Source organism: Ciconia boyciana, chromosome 4, assembly GCF_034638445.1.
Source record: "Ciconia boyciana chromosome 4, ASM3463844v1, whole genome shotgun sequence".
NCBI classification, from domain to species: Eukaryota; Metazoa; Chordata; class Aves; order Ciconiiformes; family Ciconiidae; genus Ciconia; species Ciconia boyciana.
This window is the reverse complement of record NC_132937.1, coordinates 4,389,178-4,407,568: the sequence shown is the minus strand read 5'-3', so window position 1 is coordinate 4,407,568 and position 18,391 is coordinate 4,389,178.

Here is an 18,391-nt window from a genome sequence, read left to right as displayed (position 1 = left end):
GACCTCCTTTCAGGTAGTTGTAGAGAGTGATAAGGTCTCCCCTCAGCCTCCTTTTCTCCAGGCTAAACCACCCCAGTTCCCTCAGCCGCTCCTGATAGGACTTGTTCTCTAGACCCTTCACCAGCTTCATTGCCCTTCTTTGGACGTGCTCCAGCACCTCAATGTCTCTCTTGTAGTGAGGGGCCCGAAACTGAACACAGTATTCGAGGCGCAGTCTCACCAGTGCCGAGTACAAAGGGACAATCACTTCCCAGGTCCTGCTGGCCACACTATTCCTGATACAAGCCCCTATTCTTGTGCACTCCCAGCCTACTTGCTGGCGGGGCAGTGTGAGAAGCAGAAAAGGCCTTGACGCTGTGGAAGCCCTGTTCAGCAATAACTAAAACATTGGTGTGTTATCAACACTGTTTTGGTCACAAATCCAAAACATAGCTCCATACAAGCTACTATGAAGAAAATTAACTCTATCTCACCTGAAACCAGTACAACACTGAAAACTGATGATGAGGAGGATGATTCTGATTCTGGCAAAGGGCCTTCTGCCCCCACCTCGTTATCTGAACCTAATCCGGATAAAACAGCCTCCTTGTACTGTAGAAGTCAGTTCTTCGCTGACTGAGGAGGGAGACAAGGATGCTTAGCATAGAATTATCAAGGGAATTTATTATCTCATATTAGCTATGTGCATAGCAGTGCCCCAGCCTAATGCATGGAGGCCCCTGATATAGAGGAAGGCAGGGTTTATATATGTTACAATACAGTTGTGTAGACCAATCAAATTGCTCATGTTAAGGGGTGGGCTAATCAGTTACTATTGCTCGCGTAATCAGTATCTGCTTCCCCCGTGCAGGTGGTGTAGACGTATGGTCAGTGGTGTGTTAATCTCCATTGTTCTAAACCGATGTCCTGTGCAGGTGGAGTGGTTTTTATACTGGATTCTGGTTGATTGCTGTTCTGGCCATGGTTATATGCCTGGGTTTTTTGAAAGGAAAATCTCATACTGTTTTATTGTCGATATGGGGTGTTCTCAGCTAGTAAGAGCTGGCTTAGGTTGGATCTTCAGGTCACATTGACCCTGAGGTAAAAGCTCATAGTCTCAGGTAGTGTTTACTCTTCTAAGCAAGTCATATTGCATTTAGCGCCTTGCCTTTCACAGTACCCTATCATTACAACTTCCAGGGTACACCTCCCAGCTCATGCCAGAGATGGAGACACCCTTCCCATGCCACCTCAGGTCACGATGACCTCTGCAAACTTTAATGCAGAACAGCTAAGGCACATGTCCTTACACGATGGCAAAAAGCCGAATGAGGACTGGATAGGATGGGTGGCATGATGCTACCAACTGGGGGCTGGAACCGTCATTCTTAATCAAAATGAGACTAGACAAATATTCCTGGAAGGAGTAATAGTTCTTCAGAATTCTGATGCAGGGGCCAGACAGAATACCTTCTTTCTATTATCTTCAATAATACAAATTCCAGGACCATGGGGATATAACCCTTCCCTCCCTGGAATACTCCTGATGGGTTTTCTGAGTGGACACTGAGACTGGCTGCCCAGGATGTCCTTAATGGACAAGGTGCTATACCCCAGGACATGATGTCTATGATAGCAACAGCAGCAGGGAAAACAAAACTATTGCAAAATACAGCACCCAGGGGACCAAAGGGCTTAGCCTTGATGTTACATGGTGGAGCCCATGACTGGAACACCATAATGGCTTGAGGGCTGCAGAACTGGACAGCCTTTATGGGAACCACTCCTGAAACGACAGTCCGTCAAAAGGAAGGATGGCTCAGGGTCGTCCAAATGCCAAAGGGAGGTCAGAATAATAAGGGACAAAATACTTGAAAATCCCCCATCTGTTCCCCTGATCCTACTATTGGGAAACTAATAGCAGAACTCCCAAGTTCTGTCCCAAGGTGTTCCGACAACCCATCCCAAGTGGCCGAAATTTTTGGAATTAATATTAGCAAAAGCCCTTGTATCCCATTAATAGTAAATGATAAATATTTTGTTTCTTTTCCCATGGATACGGGAGCCTCAATATCAATGATTAAAGCTGAGGACATCCCTGGATTAATTCAGAAAAGTTGAGAAAGGATTTCTATAACAGGGATTGCTGGAAAAGGACAAGAGCTCCCTGTAGCCAGGATAAAATTGACTCTGCCCAATGGAGCCATCTCATCTATTACAAATCTTATTTTTGCTATAGGACAAGTGGCCCATCCTTGGATGGCTGCCCTGGATATAAAAGATATGTTTTTCATGGTCCCATTACAACCTGAGGATCAAGAGAGATTTGCCTTTACCTGCGGTGGAATGCAGTACACTTTTACCCCAAAGATTCAAACATAGCCCTACGTTGTCACATCAGGCTTTAGCTAAGGAATTAGAACAAGTCCCACAGGAACCAGGGATGATAGTATATTAATATATAGATAACATTTTAATCAGAGGGGATTCCCTGATAAGGTACAAAAATGCGTGATCGTATCCTAGTCCATCTGGAAAATAAGGGGATTACTATCCCTGAAGCTAAACAACAGGGTCCTAGTCAAACGGTTCCATTTTTAGACATAACTTGGCAAGGTGTCAGATGGTGTATTCCCTCTGATACCTTACAGCAAATATCTGAGTTAGATTCACCCTCCAATAAGAAGGAGCTCTGACAAGTCCTAGGAACTTCAGGATTCTGGCAAGCACGTATTCCAGGGTTTAGTGTATTTGCTTGACCCTTACACAATCTTTTAAAGAAGTGTGCTACCTAGGAATGGACAGTTATTAATGAAGAAGCATTTCATTTATTAATACACAATGTTTCAGAATATCAGGCTATGTGCCCAATAATACCAGTGGTATTTTTTTTGTTTTTTGGAAGAAAGTACAAATAATTCTTGATTAGACAAGTATAGGAAGGTCATTCTAAGACAAATGTCCCTCTGATTTCAGTTATGCAGTGACTATTACATGCTCAAGCATGAATATATATGTATACCTTTGTCTCTTCTGGCTTTCTATGTGCTTTGTCCCAGTGTCATTAATACCTGTCCTTAAACTTGTGTTACTTGTTTATGAATCCCTTCTACTTCTCTGTTTTTTCTGTGAAATAGGAAGAGACACCATTCCAAGTGAAACTAGAATGTTTTCAATCCCATTCTTTATTCATCTGAATGTTCTGTTTCTTGCTTTGCTTACGCCTTGGTGTATTAAGCAGAGATTCTGTGGACCTATGTACTCAGTTGCATGGATGTTTTGTTTAACTGCTTACAATTAAACTTAAAATACAACATGCGAATAGCTGCAAATTATTCTTTAAAGAGTTTATTATGTTGTATTTATTAACATAAAATGTTATTTGCCATTGTGTTTCTTACTCCACTAGCTCTGTTGGAATTTCCTAGTCTTGTTCTAGTCTCAAGTTAACCAATTAGTATATGTTGCGTTAAGAGTTACTGTCGCGTAGGAGTCTGAGGAGTGGCTGGGGGGGAAACCCTCCCATTGAGTCACGAGGTTCAGACAGGACCCCCTTGCTTTCTAAACTCCTTCTCAGAGAGGAGTCTAGGTGCGGCTAAGTCCAGTCTTAGTCTCAGACTTGGTCAACGGTTTACTTTCTAAGGACTGTATACGTAGCCACTCATCAGAGTCAACGTTTGCCTATCAGAGCTCTCTCAGGGCTTTCACTGAAACAGCTTTGCAAAGTCGATTAAGGCAACAGCGTTAATTTGACAATGTTATAAGTCCGGTCGTGTTCAGCGTACTGAACTTCACGATTACGGATTCACAAATAACGCGATGCACCCCCAGTCTAGTCGTGTTGCATGAACTACCACGGCCACACTTAAAGAGTCTGGTCGTGTTCAAGGAGAACTATCACGGCTAGATTAATGAAGAGTACAGTTTATTAGAGCAACAGACACACAGGTTCTTTTGGATTACCGGTGATAAATTTACTGTCTGCAAAGCATGTGCAAATACCAAGAGTATGAGTAACACCGCCGGCTACAAATGCGTTAAAAGATAATAAAGCAACTCTATAGAGATTTCTAAGTTTCCCGGGGAGGCACTTGGAATAACCAAGTGTTCGAATCTTACCCAAAGGCGTCCCGATGGGGGGGAAGAGAGGCTCAGCCCGTCAACTGATCCCAGAGGTCAGAGTGGTATGCGATGGTGTCTTCCCTAACATTCTCTCTCTCTTAAGCTATTTTATACTATTTTTCACCTTTCAGGTGGAGCTTGAGTGACTCTAGTCATACATACCTTTGTTTAGGATTGGTGTAAAGTTTTCTCGCTTCGCTTTTAAAGGTATAAACTAGGAAAATTCAAAGCACAAGCTCAGTGAGGGGTGGTCGCACCTTAGAGGCAGGTAGCTTTTGGGATGGAGGTGTGTTTTGGTATTATAATGATGTTATAATGAGCAAGGTTCACCAAAAGGACAGCATTTCGTCAAAAACATGACAGGCTGTTGGCCCAGGGTAGCAAATATGCAGCTTATCAGTTCCATAATACCTTTAAGTTCCCATATAATCGCAGAGCCTGGCCGCGGTATCTCCACACCGCTCCACCCTCCGAGCAGTGCCTCTTAGAGTCAGCACACCAAGTTCCCCTGGCGTTGCCGACATCTAAGGTTGCAGGCCTAGGGAACTCCCATGGAATGGATTCCTTGCATGTCAGCCGCATTCCACCCAGGAAGCTTCTTCAATGTTGTACCTTACCTAAAAGTGTGAATATAAGTTTAATTTCTAAGTCACCTCCAGCAATTATTCCACAGTATATCACCAAAGTTGTTTCTAGTTCTGTTCTGTACATTTCCAGGGAGAATATATTAAATGCCAGACTTAGAAATACTGCTGAAGCATTTTATTGTAAACATATTAGGCTGAAAATTGATTATTTAGGTTGGGACTCTGCTTATATGCATGTGTAAATATGTGCAGGATTGAAAATTTATTCCTTGCTCTGTGTGTGCTGCCCCATATAGTTACTAGTTCTGTTACTTTTATCTCATTTCCAGAACTATTAGCTATTCTCGATGTGAGGGTTTGGGTTTTTTTTTTTTGGGGGGTGGACAGGTATTTTAGCTGGTTCCCCTTTATTCACTATCTTGCTTATGTGCTCAAAGGATTTCAGGGGATAAGAATGACTTCTACAAGTAACAGTAATTAAGCTTATATTGCACCAATGTTTATATGCGCAAATTCAGAGACATGAGTCAAACTCTTTGCATGTATAAGTTAAAAATAGCTTTCCTAATTATTCCCATTAAATGCTACATAAATAAAACATTAAAAGTAATGAAGTCACAACAATTTTGGTTTTTTTATTTTTAAGAGAGCAGTTGGTGAGATTTTTGGTTGAGAGTTGGTTGATTTTTCTTTTGCAAGGTATAATTTATCCTGTTCCTTAAAAAACAGCATGAAATGTTACTAAGGGTTTTGTTGGTGATTTTTTTTGTGTGAATATTTTAAGAGGGACATGGCTAAATCTTTCTAGTTAAGCATGGACATGGTTTATATACTTTACATGAGTATTTTTAGTTGATGTTCTCTATTAATCTTGGCTAATTAGACTGGTTAATTCCTGTTTACTATAAGTTTTGCTCGTAATCCTCTATTAATTTATTGTGCTGCTGTCTAGGTTTCTAGCACTGCAAGATGATTTCTTTTACAGTAGGAAAAAACATTTATTTGAAATATATAATCTTGCTACATACACAAACCTTACTGTTTATGCACCTGTATTACTCAAGCAACCTTTGGAGGCCTTAGCTGTGCAACTGCATCTAGGTTGGCAGCCCTACTGATTTCAAAACAAAACTGGGATTGCTTGCATGGATCCAATTACGTGAACAGGACCTCAGTTGTATCTTATTTCATTGAGTGTATCAGTAAAGTTTGACTAAGCAACTAATAAAAGAGCATTTCAAGACAGAGGCTGCTGGAAAACAACCATTTGTGTGTGATGAAAAAAAGTAGGGGTTTTTTTGGTGAGTTAAAGATGCTATAGAGAGCTATTATGAGAATCAAATTAACATAGGCGGCTTTGACTATAGAAAGAGAAATTGGTGTGCTGGGTCTGGTTGGGATGGAGTTAATCTTCTTCATAGCAGCCCATATGGTGCTGTGTTTTGGATTTGTGCTGAGGACAGTGTTGATGATAAAGGGCTGTTTTGGTTGTTGCTGGGCGGTGCTTGCACGGAGTCGGGGCCTTTTCTGCTTCTCGCACCACCCCATTAGAGAGTGGGTTGGGGGTGCACGGGAAGTTGGAGGCGGGGGGGGGGGGGGGGGCGCATCTGGGACTGCTGACCCCAACTGACCAAAGGGATATTCCATGCCATATGACGTCAGGCTCAGCATATAAAGCTGGGGGAAGAAGAAGGAAGGGGGGGACGTTCGGAGTGATGGCATTTGTCTTCCCAAGTAACCATTACGCGTGATGGAGCCCTGCTTTCCTGGAGATGGCTGAACACCTGCCTGCCCATGGGAAGTAGCGAATGAATTCCTTATTTTGCTTTGCTTGCGTGTGCGGCTTTTGCTTTCCCTATTAAACTGTCTTTATCTCAACCCTCGAGTTTTCTTACTTTTACTCTTCTGATTCTCTCCCCCATCCCACTGGAGGGGGAGTGAGCGAGCGGCTGGGTGGTGCTTAGTTGCCGGCTGGGGTTAAACCACAACAACTGGAAAGAAATTGGAAAGACTCATAGACTTCCTTGAGTTGTTTAAAGACACTTTCTCACTCTGATCAAGTGGTCTGTAACAATTTCCCAGCACAACGTCATCCTTATTGGCATCTCCTCTGATTTTGACCCACAAGCTCTCAACTAGATTTTCATCCGTCCCATAGAAGAGCTCCATACTTCTGAGCTAATCCTTTGCAGACATCAAGTCCCCCTCCACATTTGTCCTGCCAGCCTTTCCTGAAGAGCTTGTACCCATCCATTGCAGCACTCCAATTGTGCAAGCTGTTTCACCATGTCTCAGTTATTCCAACAATGTCACAGCTTCGTGACCACATGCAGTGCTCTAGTTCTAGGGCAGGTAAGCCCCCACCTAGTCGCTTGCTCACTCCCCCTCAGCAGAATGGGAGCAGAAGGGCAAAAGTGAGAGAAAAAAAATCTCACACTTGTGGGTCGAGATAAAGACAGATTAATAAGTGAAGGGGGAAAAAAAGAAAAAGAAACAAGTGATACAAAAGCAATCAGTCACCACCCAATGCCCATCCAGTCTCTGAGCATCAGCCACCTTGGAAAAAATCCCCCCCCCCCAAGTTTTATTGCTGAGCATGACATCATAAGGTGTAGAATATCTCTTTGGTCTGTTCAGGTCAGCTGTCCCAGCTGTGTCCCCTCACAACCTCTTGCCCACCCCTAGCCCACTCTGCCCTGGTGTGGGCAGAGTGAGAAACAGAGAAGACCTTGATGCTGTGCAAGCACTGTTCAGCAATAGCTAAAACATTAGTGTGTTATCAACACTGTTTTGGTCACCAATCCAAAACACAGCACCATACGGGCTGCTATGAAGAAAATTAACTCCATCCCAACCAGACCCAGTACACCCAAGCTGCGTGCATTTCTGTACCTACACTTGAGGTGAGCCCCCTTCTGCCCTGTTTTATTCTTCACAAGGTCTTTCTTGTACCCATCACACTGCACCCTTGGCTTGCCAACCTGGTCCGCTACTTCCTCACTTGGCAGTGGGTCATGTTGTGGTTTAGACCCAGTCGGCAATTAAGCACCACACGGCCGCTCGCTCACCCTCCCCCCCCCCGGTGGGATGGGGGAGAGAATCTGAAGAGCAAAAGTAAGAAAACTCATGGGTTGAGATAAGAACAGTTTAATAACTGGAACAAAATAATAATAATAATAATAAATTGTAATGAGAAGGAAAACAAGAATAGAGCGAGAGAGGAACTAAACCCAGGGAAAAAAAGGTGATACAACCCCTCACCACCCACCGACCGACACCCAGCTAGTCCCCGAGCAGCGATTGCTACCACCCCGGCCAACTCTCCCCAGTTTATATACTGAGCATGACGTCATATGGTATGGAATAGCCCTTTGGCCAGTTTGGATCAGCTATCCTGGCTGTGCCCCCTCCCAGCTTCTTGTGAGCCTGGCAGAGCATGGGAAGCTGAAAAGTCCTTGACCAGTGTAAACACTACTTAGCAACAGCCAAAACATCAGTGTGTTATCAACATTATTCTCATACTAAAATCCAAAGCACAGCACTACACCAGCTACTAGGAAGAAAATGAACTCTATCCCAGCCGAAACCAGGACAGTCATCACCCCCTCACCCCATCATTCATAACTTAAAGTTCTTCTCACCAGGTTGTCCAGACTGTTGGCAAAGATGCTCTTGCCCCACTTTCTCAGGTGGATCCCATCTTTCCCCAGCAGTCCTTGATCCTCAAAGAAGCTCCCATGGGTGTAAAAGCCAAATCCCTGTTGACTATACCAGCTGCACAAACAGGTGTTAATCCACAGGATCCATCCACTCTTCAGGACTTTCTCCTTCACTGGCAGGATGGAAGAGAAAACCACCTGGGCCCCCATGCCCTGGCCCCCAGAGCCATGTCGTCACTCTTGCTACGTTCCAGGTCTTCCCTGGAAGTATTATTGGTGCCCATATGGATAAGCAACAGGGGATAATAGACTGCTGAGGGCCAAACATGCCTTGGCAGTCTCTCCACAGTGTCCCAGATCCAAGCCTCTGGCAAGCAATGAACCTCCCTAGACAGCAGGTGTCGTGGTTTAGCCCCAGCCGGCAACTGAGCACCACACAGCCGCTCGCTCACTCCCCCCTGGTGGGATGGGGGAGAGAATCAGAAGAGTAAAAGTAAGAAAACTCGTGGGTTGAGATAAAGACAGTTTAATAGGGAAAGCAAAAGCCGCGCACACAAGCAAAGCAAAGCAAGGAATTCATTCACTCCTTCCCATGGGCAGGCAGGTGTTCAGCCATCTCCAGGAAAGCAGGGCTCCATCACACATAATGGTTACTTGGGAAGACAAACACCATCACTCCAAATGTCCCCCCTTCCTTCTTCTTCCCCAGCTTTATATACTGAGCATGACGTCATGTGGTATGGAATAGCCCTTTGGTCAGTTTGGATCAACTATCCTGGCTGTGCCCCCTCCCAGCTTCTTCTGCACCTGGCAGAGCATGGGAAGCTGAAAAGTCCTTGACTAGTGCAGCAACACCTAAAACATCTCTGTATTATCAACACTGTTTTCAGCACAAATCAAAAACATAGCCCCATACCAGCCACTATAAAGAAAATTAACTCTATCTATCTCAGCTGAAACCAGGACAGCAGGTCAGGTTAGCAGATGGGGGCTTCTGTCACTCACAGGAGGGGGTCTCTAATGACTATCACCTGCTGCTTCCTCTTGGTGCCAATGCATGGTTAGAGCTTGGCTGGCTCTGATATTTCTCCAGACATGGCTTGCTTTCCATCATCTCCCACCAAGGCACTGAACCTATTCTGCTATTGCAGATCTGCAGGTGGAGAAGGAGCCTTCCTCCTGTTGTCAGAAGTCATAGGCCTCCAGCCTTCTACACCATGGAAGTCTCCATTTGCCACTCAAACACAATCTCTGATTGCTCCGCCTTCTGGGCAGTTAGGGGTTCAGACTTTTGTCTCTGCAAGGTCTGTGTGAAGATCCTGTGTAGGGCCTTAAGGCGTCCCAGTCAAGTTATAGGTTTGGGATACGGTAACAGACAGCAGACCAACAGCTTTAGATTTACCGTTATTTCAGAATAATGGCACAGTAACAAATACAAATCATCAGTATAATTAACCATGTCAAAATGACAGTAAGTCCAGTAATTCACTAATACTGGGCTAAACTTAATATCAAGATGTGCAAAGACTTATATAAGCATGGTTATGAGGCAGGCTGGCAGGAAATGGGGTGTGGCTTCTTCAGATGAGTGAGTCAGACCAGCCAACAGGCTTGGGGAATTCCAAATTCCCTGATCAGACTGTCCTCCTTGGTTGAGTCACGGAAGCACTGTCTGGACTTGTCAACTAATCAACACATCCCACGTCTGCTCCCCCTCTGTGCCAGTTCTGCCCTTGGTGTGCACGGGCCTGAAAATATCGTATAAGGCAATACTAGTCCCACATTTCCACCCCTTGCTTATGTGACTCAGTGGGGGAAACGGTGGTCATCTTGTCATGGTGGCGTAAGGCCAACACTCATGTCAATGCCTCCCACCTCCCCAGGGGTGTCAGGCACAGAGGGGAGTTTGGTCATGGAGTGATGAAGGGTTAAATTGAGTGAAGGCAATCAATAAGGTAGTGTGTTGAGAAATCATCAGAATAGTGCAGGCCAAAACCCAAGTACGAATATATAATATGATGACTAGAACAAGTAAGAAACCGCTCAAAATAAGGATAACAACTAGAGGGATGAAGTGGGACATTCAATATCCCTGCAGCAGTGGAGACCATCCTAAAAGGGACTCCCACCAGCTATGTCTGACTATTTTTTGAACACATTCCAGGATTTGTTTGATCTCTGTGATATCGTGGTGGACAGCTATTAAAATTTATTGTGCCTGTCCTTTGCCTGTTTCAATAGTTGATGTAAGTCTTCATGTTGCAAAACCTATTCAATTAGAGACAAATTCATACCAGTAGGGGTAGGGGTGATGTGGTGGTAGAGGGTATAGTTAGTTGACAGTACTTGATAAATTATAATTGGGGCAGTATAGTTAAAATCGCACCCAGATAGGGTTGTAAAATAACAGGTACATAGATTAACACTAGTAGATAAAGTATGGTTATACAAAAGGACATGAAGATCGTAAAGATGCACAGCTGTTCCAGACATAGACAAGTGTCATCTCAGCGTGTTCATCGAGGTCTAGTGAGAAATGACAGACTCCACTAGGGGAATTAAGGCACATATCAAAGATTCTAAAGGAATTCCGTTCACATACAAACCCCAGATCTGTCTCAGGGATGCAAGCTTCAGCGTCTCCCAATCACCATCCCTTCGTTCCCTGCCAGGCCCATTGTCGATGATCCACAGGATAGATCATGCATCAGTCAATATTAAAGTAGTGGGGCTCTGTGAGACAGGTTTTCCCATTTGTCCTGTAAATTTAGTGAAAAAAGAGTCATAGAAAATTGGGATTTCTTCTTCAGAGTAGCAGGATGTCAAAGGAGGCAATCTGTAAGAAAAGAACAAAATGCATCCTGTTTAGGCTACAAGCAAAGCAGCAGGTAGTTATTTGAGTTCCTCCTTTCAGAATTCCTTCGTACAAATTTGGTCCTAGTACCCTTGTAATTAGAGCTGTGGTGATGGTGTTGGTAGGGGGAATACACGCTCACACTGTAGTCCCTACAAGAGCTTGTGAGGGTGGTGAAAGGAGAGGCTTCTGTAATAGGTGAGTTGGAGGGATCATCGGTAGCTACAGGATAGGGAAAGGAGAGAGGGGTGAGAACAAAATGGTTGGGACCTCAAGGTCGGACTCTGTCAATGATAGCGGAGATACCAAGAACCCAATGCTGAATGGTAATGGATCGTGCATGTCCTTCAGGAAAGGAACATTACGAAGGACATCGTGAAGAATAAGATGTAAAACCTTGAGTGTAAGGGGGCGATCGCCAAGGAGTTCATAAATATCAGAAAGGGCAAGGAAGGTGGTGAGTAAAGCACGGTCCCATTCCCAATAAGAGGCTTGCACACCTTGTCACCCCTTGCTAACAAAATGGATTGGTTTAGGGGCAGGGTCCTTGGGACCTCTTTCCTGGAACAATCCTCACCAGGCACTGTTTTCACTGTACTGGACCCTGAGTTCAAGTAGGTAGGGGTGAAGGGTCCCAAATATTGATACTGTTAAATACTTTGTAGGAGAAGGGTTAGGGCCTGTTGATGACTCACGTTCCTGTTCCAGGTGGAATGTTTGCACAGCAAGGAATACAAAGGATGGGCTAGCTGACTAAAACCAGGGACATGGGCATGCCAAAAGTTTAAAGTGCCTAGGAGGCTCTGGAGGTCATGTTTGGTAGAGGGAGTAGGTAAAGATAAAACAGATTGAAAAACACTTTCAGGAATATCTTTGGTACCAGCACACAAGGAGACTCCTAAGAAAATTAGGTTTTCGGCAGGACCCTGGCATGTACTGGGAGGAATAGAAAGATCCCAGTGTTCTTTGAGGGCTGAAATTAAGAGGGTCATATCTTGTGCAACAGATTCATGTGTAGGTCTGCCCAGAAGAATGTCATCGATATACCAATGGCAAGAAACATCAGGAGTGGGAGAAATTTCAGCTAAGGCTGAGGCCTTAGCTGATGGTCTCTTAGATCATGAGCAATGGTAGTACTATGTTGATAGCCTCGAGGTAAACAAGTAAAGGTGTACTGAATGTCATTCCAAGTAAAAGCAAAGAGAGCTTGGTCATCTGAATGGATAGAGCACTGGAAGAATATATCTTTAACATCCAAAACCACCATCCATAGATAAGAAGGGGGCGAATGGTGTTCAGTACTTTGGCAGCTATTGGGACTGCTGAATGAAGCGGAGAGGAGACAGAATTTATGCCCCGGTAGTCAATGGTCAGACGCCAATACCCATTGGGTTTGCTCACTGGCCGGACAGGGCTGTTAAAAGGGGAGCGGGTGTGAACAACTACTCCTTGTTCTTCCAGTTCTGTGAGAAGGGAGGCGGTGGGGTTTTGGGTTCACAAGATATTGTCATAAATTAACAACATGGGAAATTGGAGGTAGGGGAGGTGCTTCTTGGAGTACCCAAACTAGCTGGAGGTTTGGTTCACAGTGCTCAGAAATACCATATAAGGCAGTACTAGCCCCACATCCTGTTAATCTCTATTTCATCTCCCCTGATGTTGCACAGTCTGTTTACTTTTTCCTGCATCTTCTTAACTTGGCAACACAGCTCCTCAGCCAGAGCATACCTCCCGCAGGCAAGGACACTGCCTCCACCTGCCACAGCCTCAGGGAGAGGCCTCAGGCACTCCCTGCAACCTGAGACCTGGAAAGTTGCATTTTCCCTCTGGAGCTTGTTACTCTCAAAATCTTGTTTATAGGCAAAGAGGAAGTACACCTTATATATAAGTAAAGTCAAGAATTTATTGTTAGCATAATTGAAAAAGGGTCCAGATTTAATTGTTACAGAAAAAGAAAGAACAATAATGCAGTTAAAACTCTATATACACACACTTCTAAGTTTCTATACCTTTTTCCTGATGTTATGTTCTGCTCCTCTGCTCTAAGGTTGATGGCTTCATACTAGTGTTTGTGGTGGGGGTGTTATGGTGAATTGTCAGCATCTTGAGTCCTTTGCTGGGAGGAATATGATGTTCATGTTGATGGCTTTGAGGTCCTCCCTATAGAATCCACTTGGGGTCATTTTTATGTTTGTTAACATGCTTTTACACCTTTCTTTTTCTTCATTGGTCTGCAGATCCAGGTTACATCTGAATTTACTATGGTGCCTTTTAAGTACATTAGATACAATTTCTTTGTTCTCTTTGTTACCCTTAAAACAGTTTTCTCCAGCTCCAGATCTGTATTTCTTTAACTGACAATGGGTGAGTTGTTTATAGCCATGGGGTCTCCAGTGCCAAGCCTGTGTCTCATATCTTATCACCCCATGCCTGCAGTCCAATGCTCCAAGGTGACCATGCCAGTGTATGCATGATCCATTGCTACTGATTAAGATAGATGTTTTGTACATAGCTTAAGTATGTGAGGTGGGTTGACCTTGGCTGACTGCCAGGTGCCCACCAAGCTGCTCTATCACTCCCCCTCCTCAGCTGGACAGGGGAAGAAAATAAGATGAAAAAAAGCTCGTGGGTCAAGATGAAGACAGGAAGATTGCTCACCAATTACCATCATGGGCAAAACAGACTCGACTTTGGGAAGATTAATTTAATTTATTGCCAATTAACAATGGAGTAGGATAATGAGAAATAAAAACAAATCTAAAAACACCTTCCTCCCACCCCTCCCTTCTTCCCAGGCTCAACTTCACTCATGACTCTACTCTAACTTCACTCTACCTCCTCCTCCCAAGCGGTGCAGGGGAATGGGGGTTGCGGTCAGTTCATAATGCTTTGTCTCTGCCGCTCCTTCCTCCTCACGCTCTTCTCCTGTTCCAGCGTGGGGTCTCAGTCATGGGATACAGTCCTTCACGACCTTCTCCAATGTGGGTCCTTCCCACGGGCTGCAGTTCTTCACCAACTGCTCCAGCATGGGTCCTTTCCACGGGGTACAGTCCTTCAGGAACGGACTGCTCCAGCATGGGTCCCCCATGAGATCAGAGGTCCTGCCAGAAAAACTGCTCCTGCCTGGTCTCCTCTCCATGGGGTCACAGGTTCTGCCAGGAGCCTGCTCCAGCACGGGCTCTCCACAGGGTCACAGCCTCCTCCAGGGCACACCCACCTGCTCCAGCATGGGGTCCTCCACGGGCTGCAGGGTGGATATCTGCTCCACTGTTAACCTCCATGGGCTGCAGGGGGACAACCTGTCTCACCATGGTCTTCACCACGGGCTGCAGGGGAATCTCTGCTCCGGCGCCTGGAGCACCTCCTCCCCTTCCTTCTTCCCAGACCTTGGTGTCTGCAGAGTTGTTTCTCTCACGTATTCTCACTCCTCTCTCCCAGCTGCTGTTGTGCAGTGTTTTGTTACCCTTTCTTAAATATGTTATCACAGAGGTGCTACCAATGTCACTGACTGGCTCAGCTTTGGCCAGCGGTGGGTCCATCTTGGATCCGGCTGGCACTGGCTCTGTCCGACATGGGGACAGCTTCTGGTGTCTTCTCACCACTTAAAAAAAAAAACACCAAAGCACAGGTCCAATGTTCAGAATCTTATCTTACTATAAAATATTGAATAATCTATACAGTTTGTAAAGCCTCTTATGGCTGCAGTGAAGTGCACTTTTGCTGAGCTGGATCCTGAAGAGCTTTTATTCAAGTAAACAGTAGGCAACACACTCATTCTACTGTTTATATTTCCACTATCATTGTTTTAGTATCTCTGCAACTGAAGTAAAGCAGTTTTCTTCCTTGCTATCCTAATACAGAAAGAAGCACAATAGTTTTACTGCTTACTGATAATACTGTAGAACAGGTTTTGTTCATGCATCATAAGCCCACTGACTCTGGGTTGTCATCATGCTGAACACGTAGCTCTCCAGTAATATCATCAATGCCCTACTGGTGTTTAAAAGCAAACATGAGTTTCTATATCTATTTAAAGAGCTGTTGTGTTATTTTCTACTGAAATTACAATCAATTACTGAAATTACAATCAGTGGGAGATTTCAACTTCCCAGACATCAACTGGGAATACCATACTGCTGTGACGAGCAGGTCTTGGAAATTCTTGAAGTTTGTGGGAGATAACTTCTTGTCACAAATACTCTGAGCCAACTAGGAAAGATGCCCTCCTAGGCTTGTTGTTTGTGAATAGAGAAGGACTCGTGGGAGATGTGATGGTAGGTGGCTGTCTTGGCCACAGGGATCATGATATGGCTGAGTTTAAAATTTTCAGTTTAATGAGAAGAAAGGACAGCAGAGTTGCTACCCTGGACTTCAAGAGAGAAAACTTCAAGCTATTCAGGGAGCTAGTTAGCAGTGCCCCCTGGGAATCTGCTTTTGAGGGCTTAGGATTCCACGAGTGCTGGTCAGTCTTTAAGAAGCACCTTTTAGAAGCACAGAAGCAGGCAATCACATTGTGTCAAAAGTCAAGCAAGCGGGGCAGAAGACCAGCTTGGCTGAACAGGGAACTCCTCGAGGAGCTCAAGAGGAAAAAGAAATTGTATGATCTCTGGAAGCAAGGTCAGGCTTCACAGGAAGATTACAGAGCTGTGGTTTGTATATGCAGGGAGAAGACACGAAAGGCCAAAGTTCAATTAGAGTTGAAACTGGCCAGTGTTGTGTCAGACAACAAGAAGGGCTTCTTTAAGTACATTAATAGCAAGAGGAGTTCTAAGGAAAACATTGGACCGATACTTGTTGAAGATGGGTCACCTGACTAATAGGGATGAAGAAAAAGCAGAGGCATTCAATGCTTTTTTTGCCTCAGTCTTTAATAATACTGATAGACCTTGGGCTGCCCGGTCCCCTGAGTCAGAGGACCACGAGTGTGGGAACAGTGACTTTCCATTTGTGGACACTGAAATTGTAAGGGACCAGCTGAATGTTCACAAGCCCATGGGCCCTGATGGGATTCATCCTAGAGCACTGAAGGAGCTAGAGGATGTTATGGCGGGACCCCTCTCGATCATCTACCAAAGGTCTTGGGAGTCTGGGGAGGTCCCTGCTGACTGGAAGCTAGCCAATGTTATTCCAATTTACAAGAAGGGCGTGAGGGAAGACCCAGGGAACTACAGACCTGTTAGTCTAACCGCAGTACCTGGAAAAATTATGAAGATCATACTGGGTGCTATCAAAAGGCATTTAAAGAACAATGCAGTCATCAGGCACAGTCAACATGGGTTCATAAAGGGAAAGTCCTGTCTATCTAATTTGATATCCTTCTATGATAAGGTCACCCGCCTAGTGGATGAAGGGAAGGCGGTGGATGCAGTTTTTCTGGATTTTAGTGAGGCTTTTGATACTGTCCCTCACAGTATCCTTCTGGACAAGTTGTCCAACTGTGAGATGAGCAGGTACACGGTGCGCTGGGTGAAGAACTGGCTAAATAGCAGAGCTCAAAGGGTTGTAGTGAATGGGGCTACATCTGGCTGGCAACCAGTCACCAGTGGTGTTCCTCAGGGCTCAATTCTAGGGCCAGTACTGTTCAATATTTTTATCAGTGATCTGGATGCAGGAGTTGAATGCACCATTAGCAAGTTTGCTGACGATACCAAACTGGGAGGTGCTGTTGACCCTCTTGAGGGATGAGAGGCCTTGCAGAGGGATCTAGATAGATTGGAGCATTGGGCTATGATTAATGGCATGAAATTTAACAAGTCCAAATGCTGGATTCTGCACCTAGGACAGAGTAACGCTGGGCACAAGTATAAATTGGGAGAGGTGTGGCTGGAGAGCAGCCCTGCAGAGAGGGATCTGGGGGTGCTGGTTGACAGCAGGCCCAATATGAGTCAGCAGTGTGCCCTGGCAGCCAAGAGGGTAAACCGCATCCTGGGGTGCATTAAACACAGTATAACCAGCCGGTCAAGAGAGGTGATTATCCCGCTATGTTTAGCATTGGTGCGGCCTCACCATGAGTACTGTGTGCAGTTCTGGGCCCCACAATTTAAGAAGGATGTTGAGGTCCTAAATGCATCCAGAGGAGGGCAACAAAGCTGGTGAAAGAGCTGGAAGGCATGTCCTGTGAGGAGCGGCTAAGGACTCTAGGATTGTCTAGTTTGGAGAAAAGGAGGCTGAGGGGCGACCTCATTGCTCTCTACAGCTTCCTGAGGAGGGGAAGTGGAGAGGGAGGTGCTGATCTCTTCTCCCTGGTATCCAGTGACAGGACGCGTGGGAATGGTTCAAAACTGCACCAAGGGAGGTTTAGACTGGACATTAGGAAGCATTTCTTTACCAAGAGTGTGGTCAAACACTGGAACAGGCTTCCTAGAGAGGTGGTCGATGCCCCAAGGCTGTCAGTGTTTAAGAGGCCTTTGGACAATGCCCATTAGTAATATGCTTCAACTTTTGGTCAGCCCTGAATTGGTCAGGCACTTGGACTAGATGATTGTTGTAGGTCCCTTCCAATTGAAATATTCTATTCTATTCTATTCTATAACTGATTCTTTTATTAAAGCAGAACCTAGGGACGAGCCCTGTTGAGGTGGCATCCGCATAATTCCTACCATGGTCTAGGTGGCAGCTATATAATTCCTCCAACACTCATCACTGCAGTAGCCTGAAGCAACATCTGTCAACAGCCTGTAAATTACACCAAAGTTCAAAGTTGGAAGCCCCACCTGCTCGGCATACAACAGACTCTCAGGTGGGTACTGAAAGGCCAATCTTTAAGCAGACATGGAACAGTGAGCAATGCCCAGTGGCTGGTAGGGGCTCAAGGTCAATGCTTATGCCTGTATCATGAAGGTAATGGAGAACTGGGGATATGGACCTTACAGCAAGTAAAAGGTGGTATCATATTGCATTGGACAAATAAGGCCACAACTATATCAGTACCCCCTTAGGCACTACCAATTATGGCAGTCTTAAACTACTCCTGCAATACTTGTAATCCCCTGAGCTATTTTTCTAATCTGTGTACTAAACCTCTGTATTCATGTGACCCCTGAAAATTGGGTCCTAACTCAAACGGGCATTTTTTAATAGTTTATGCTACTACTATAAAGCAAGCTTAAGTTTTCTAACCTGTAAAATCATTTTTTCATCTTCATGAAGATGAAGTCTGACTGATGCTTTACTAGGATTAATGAAACCAA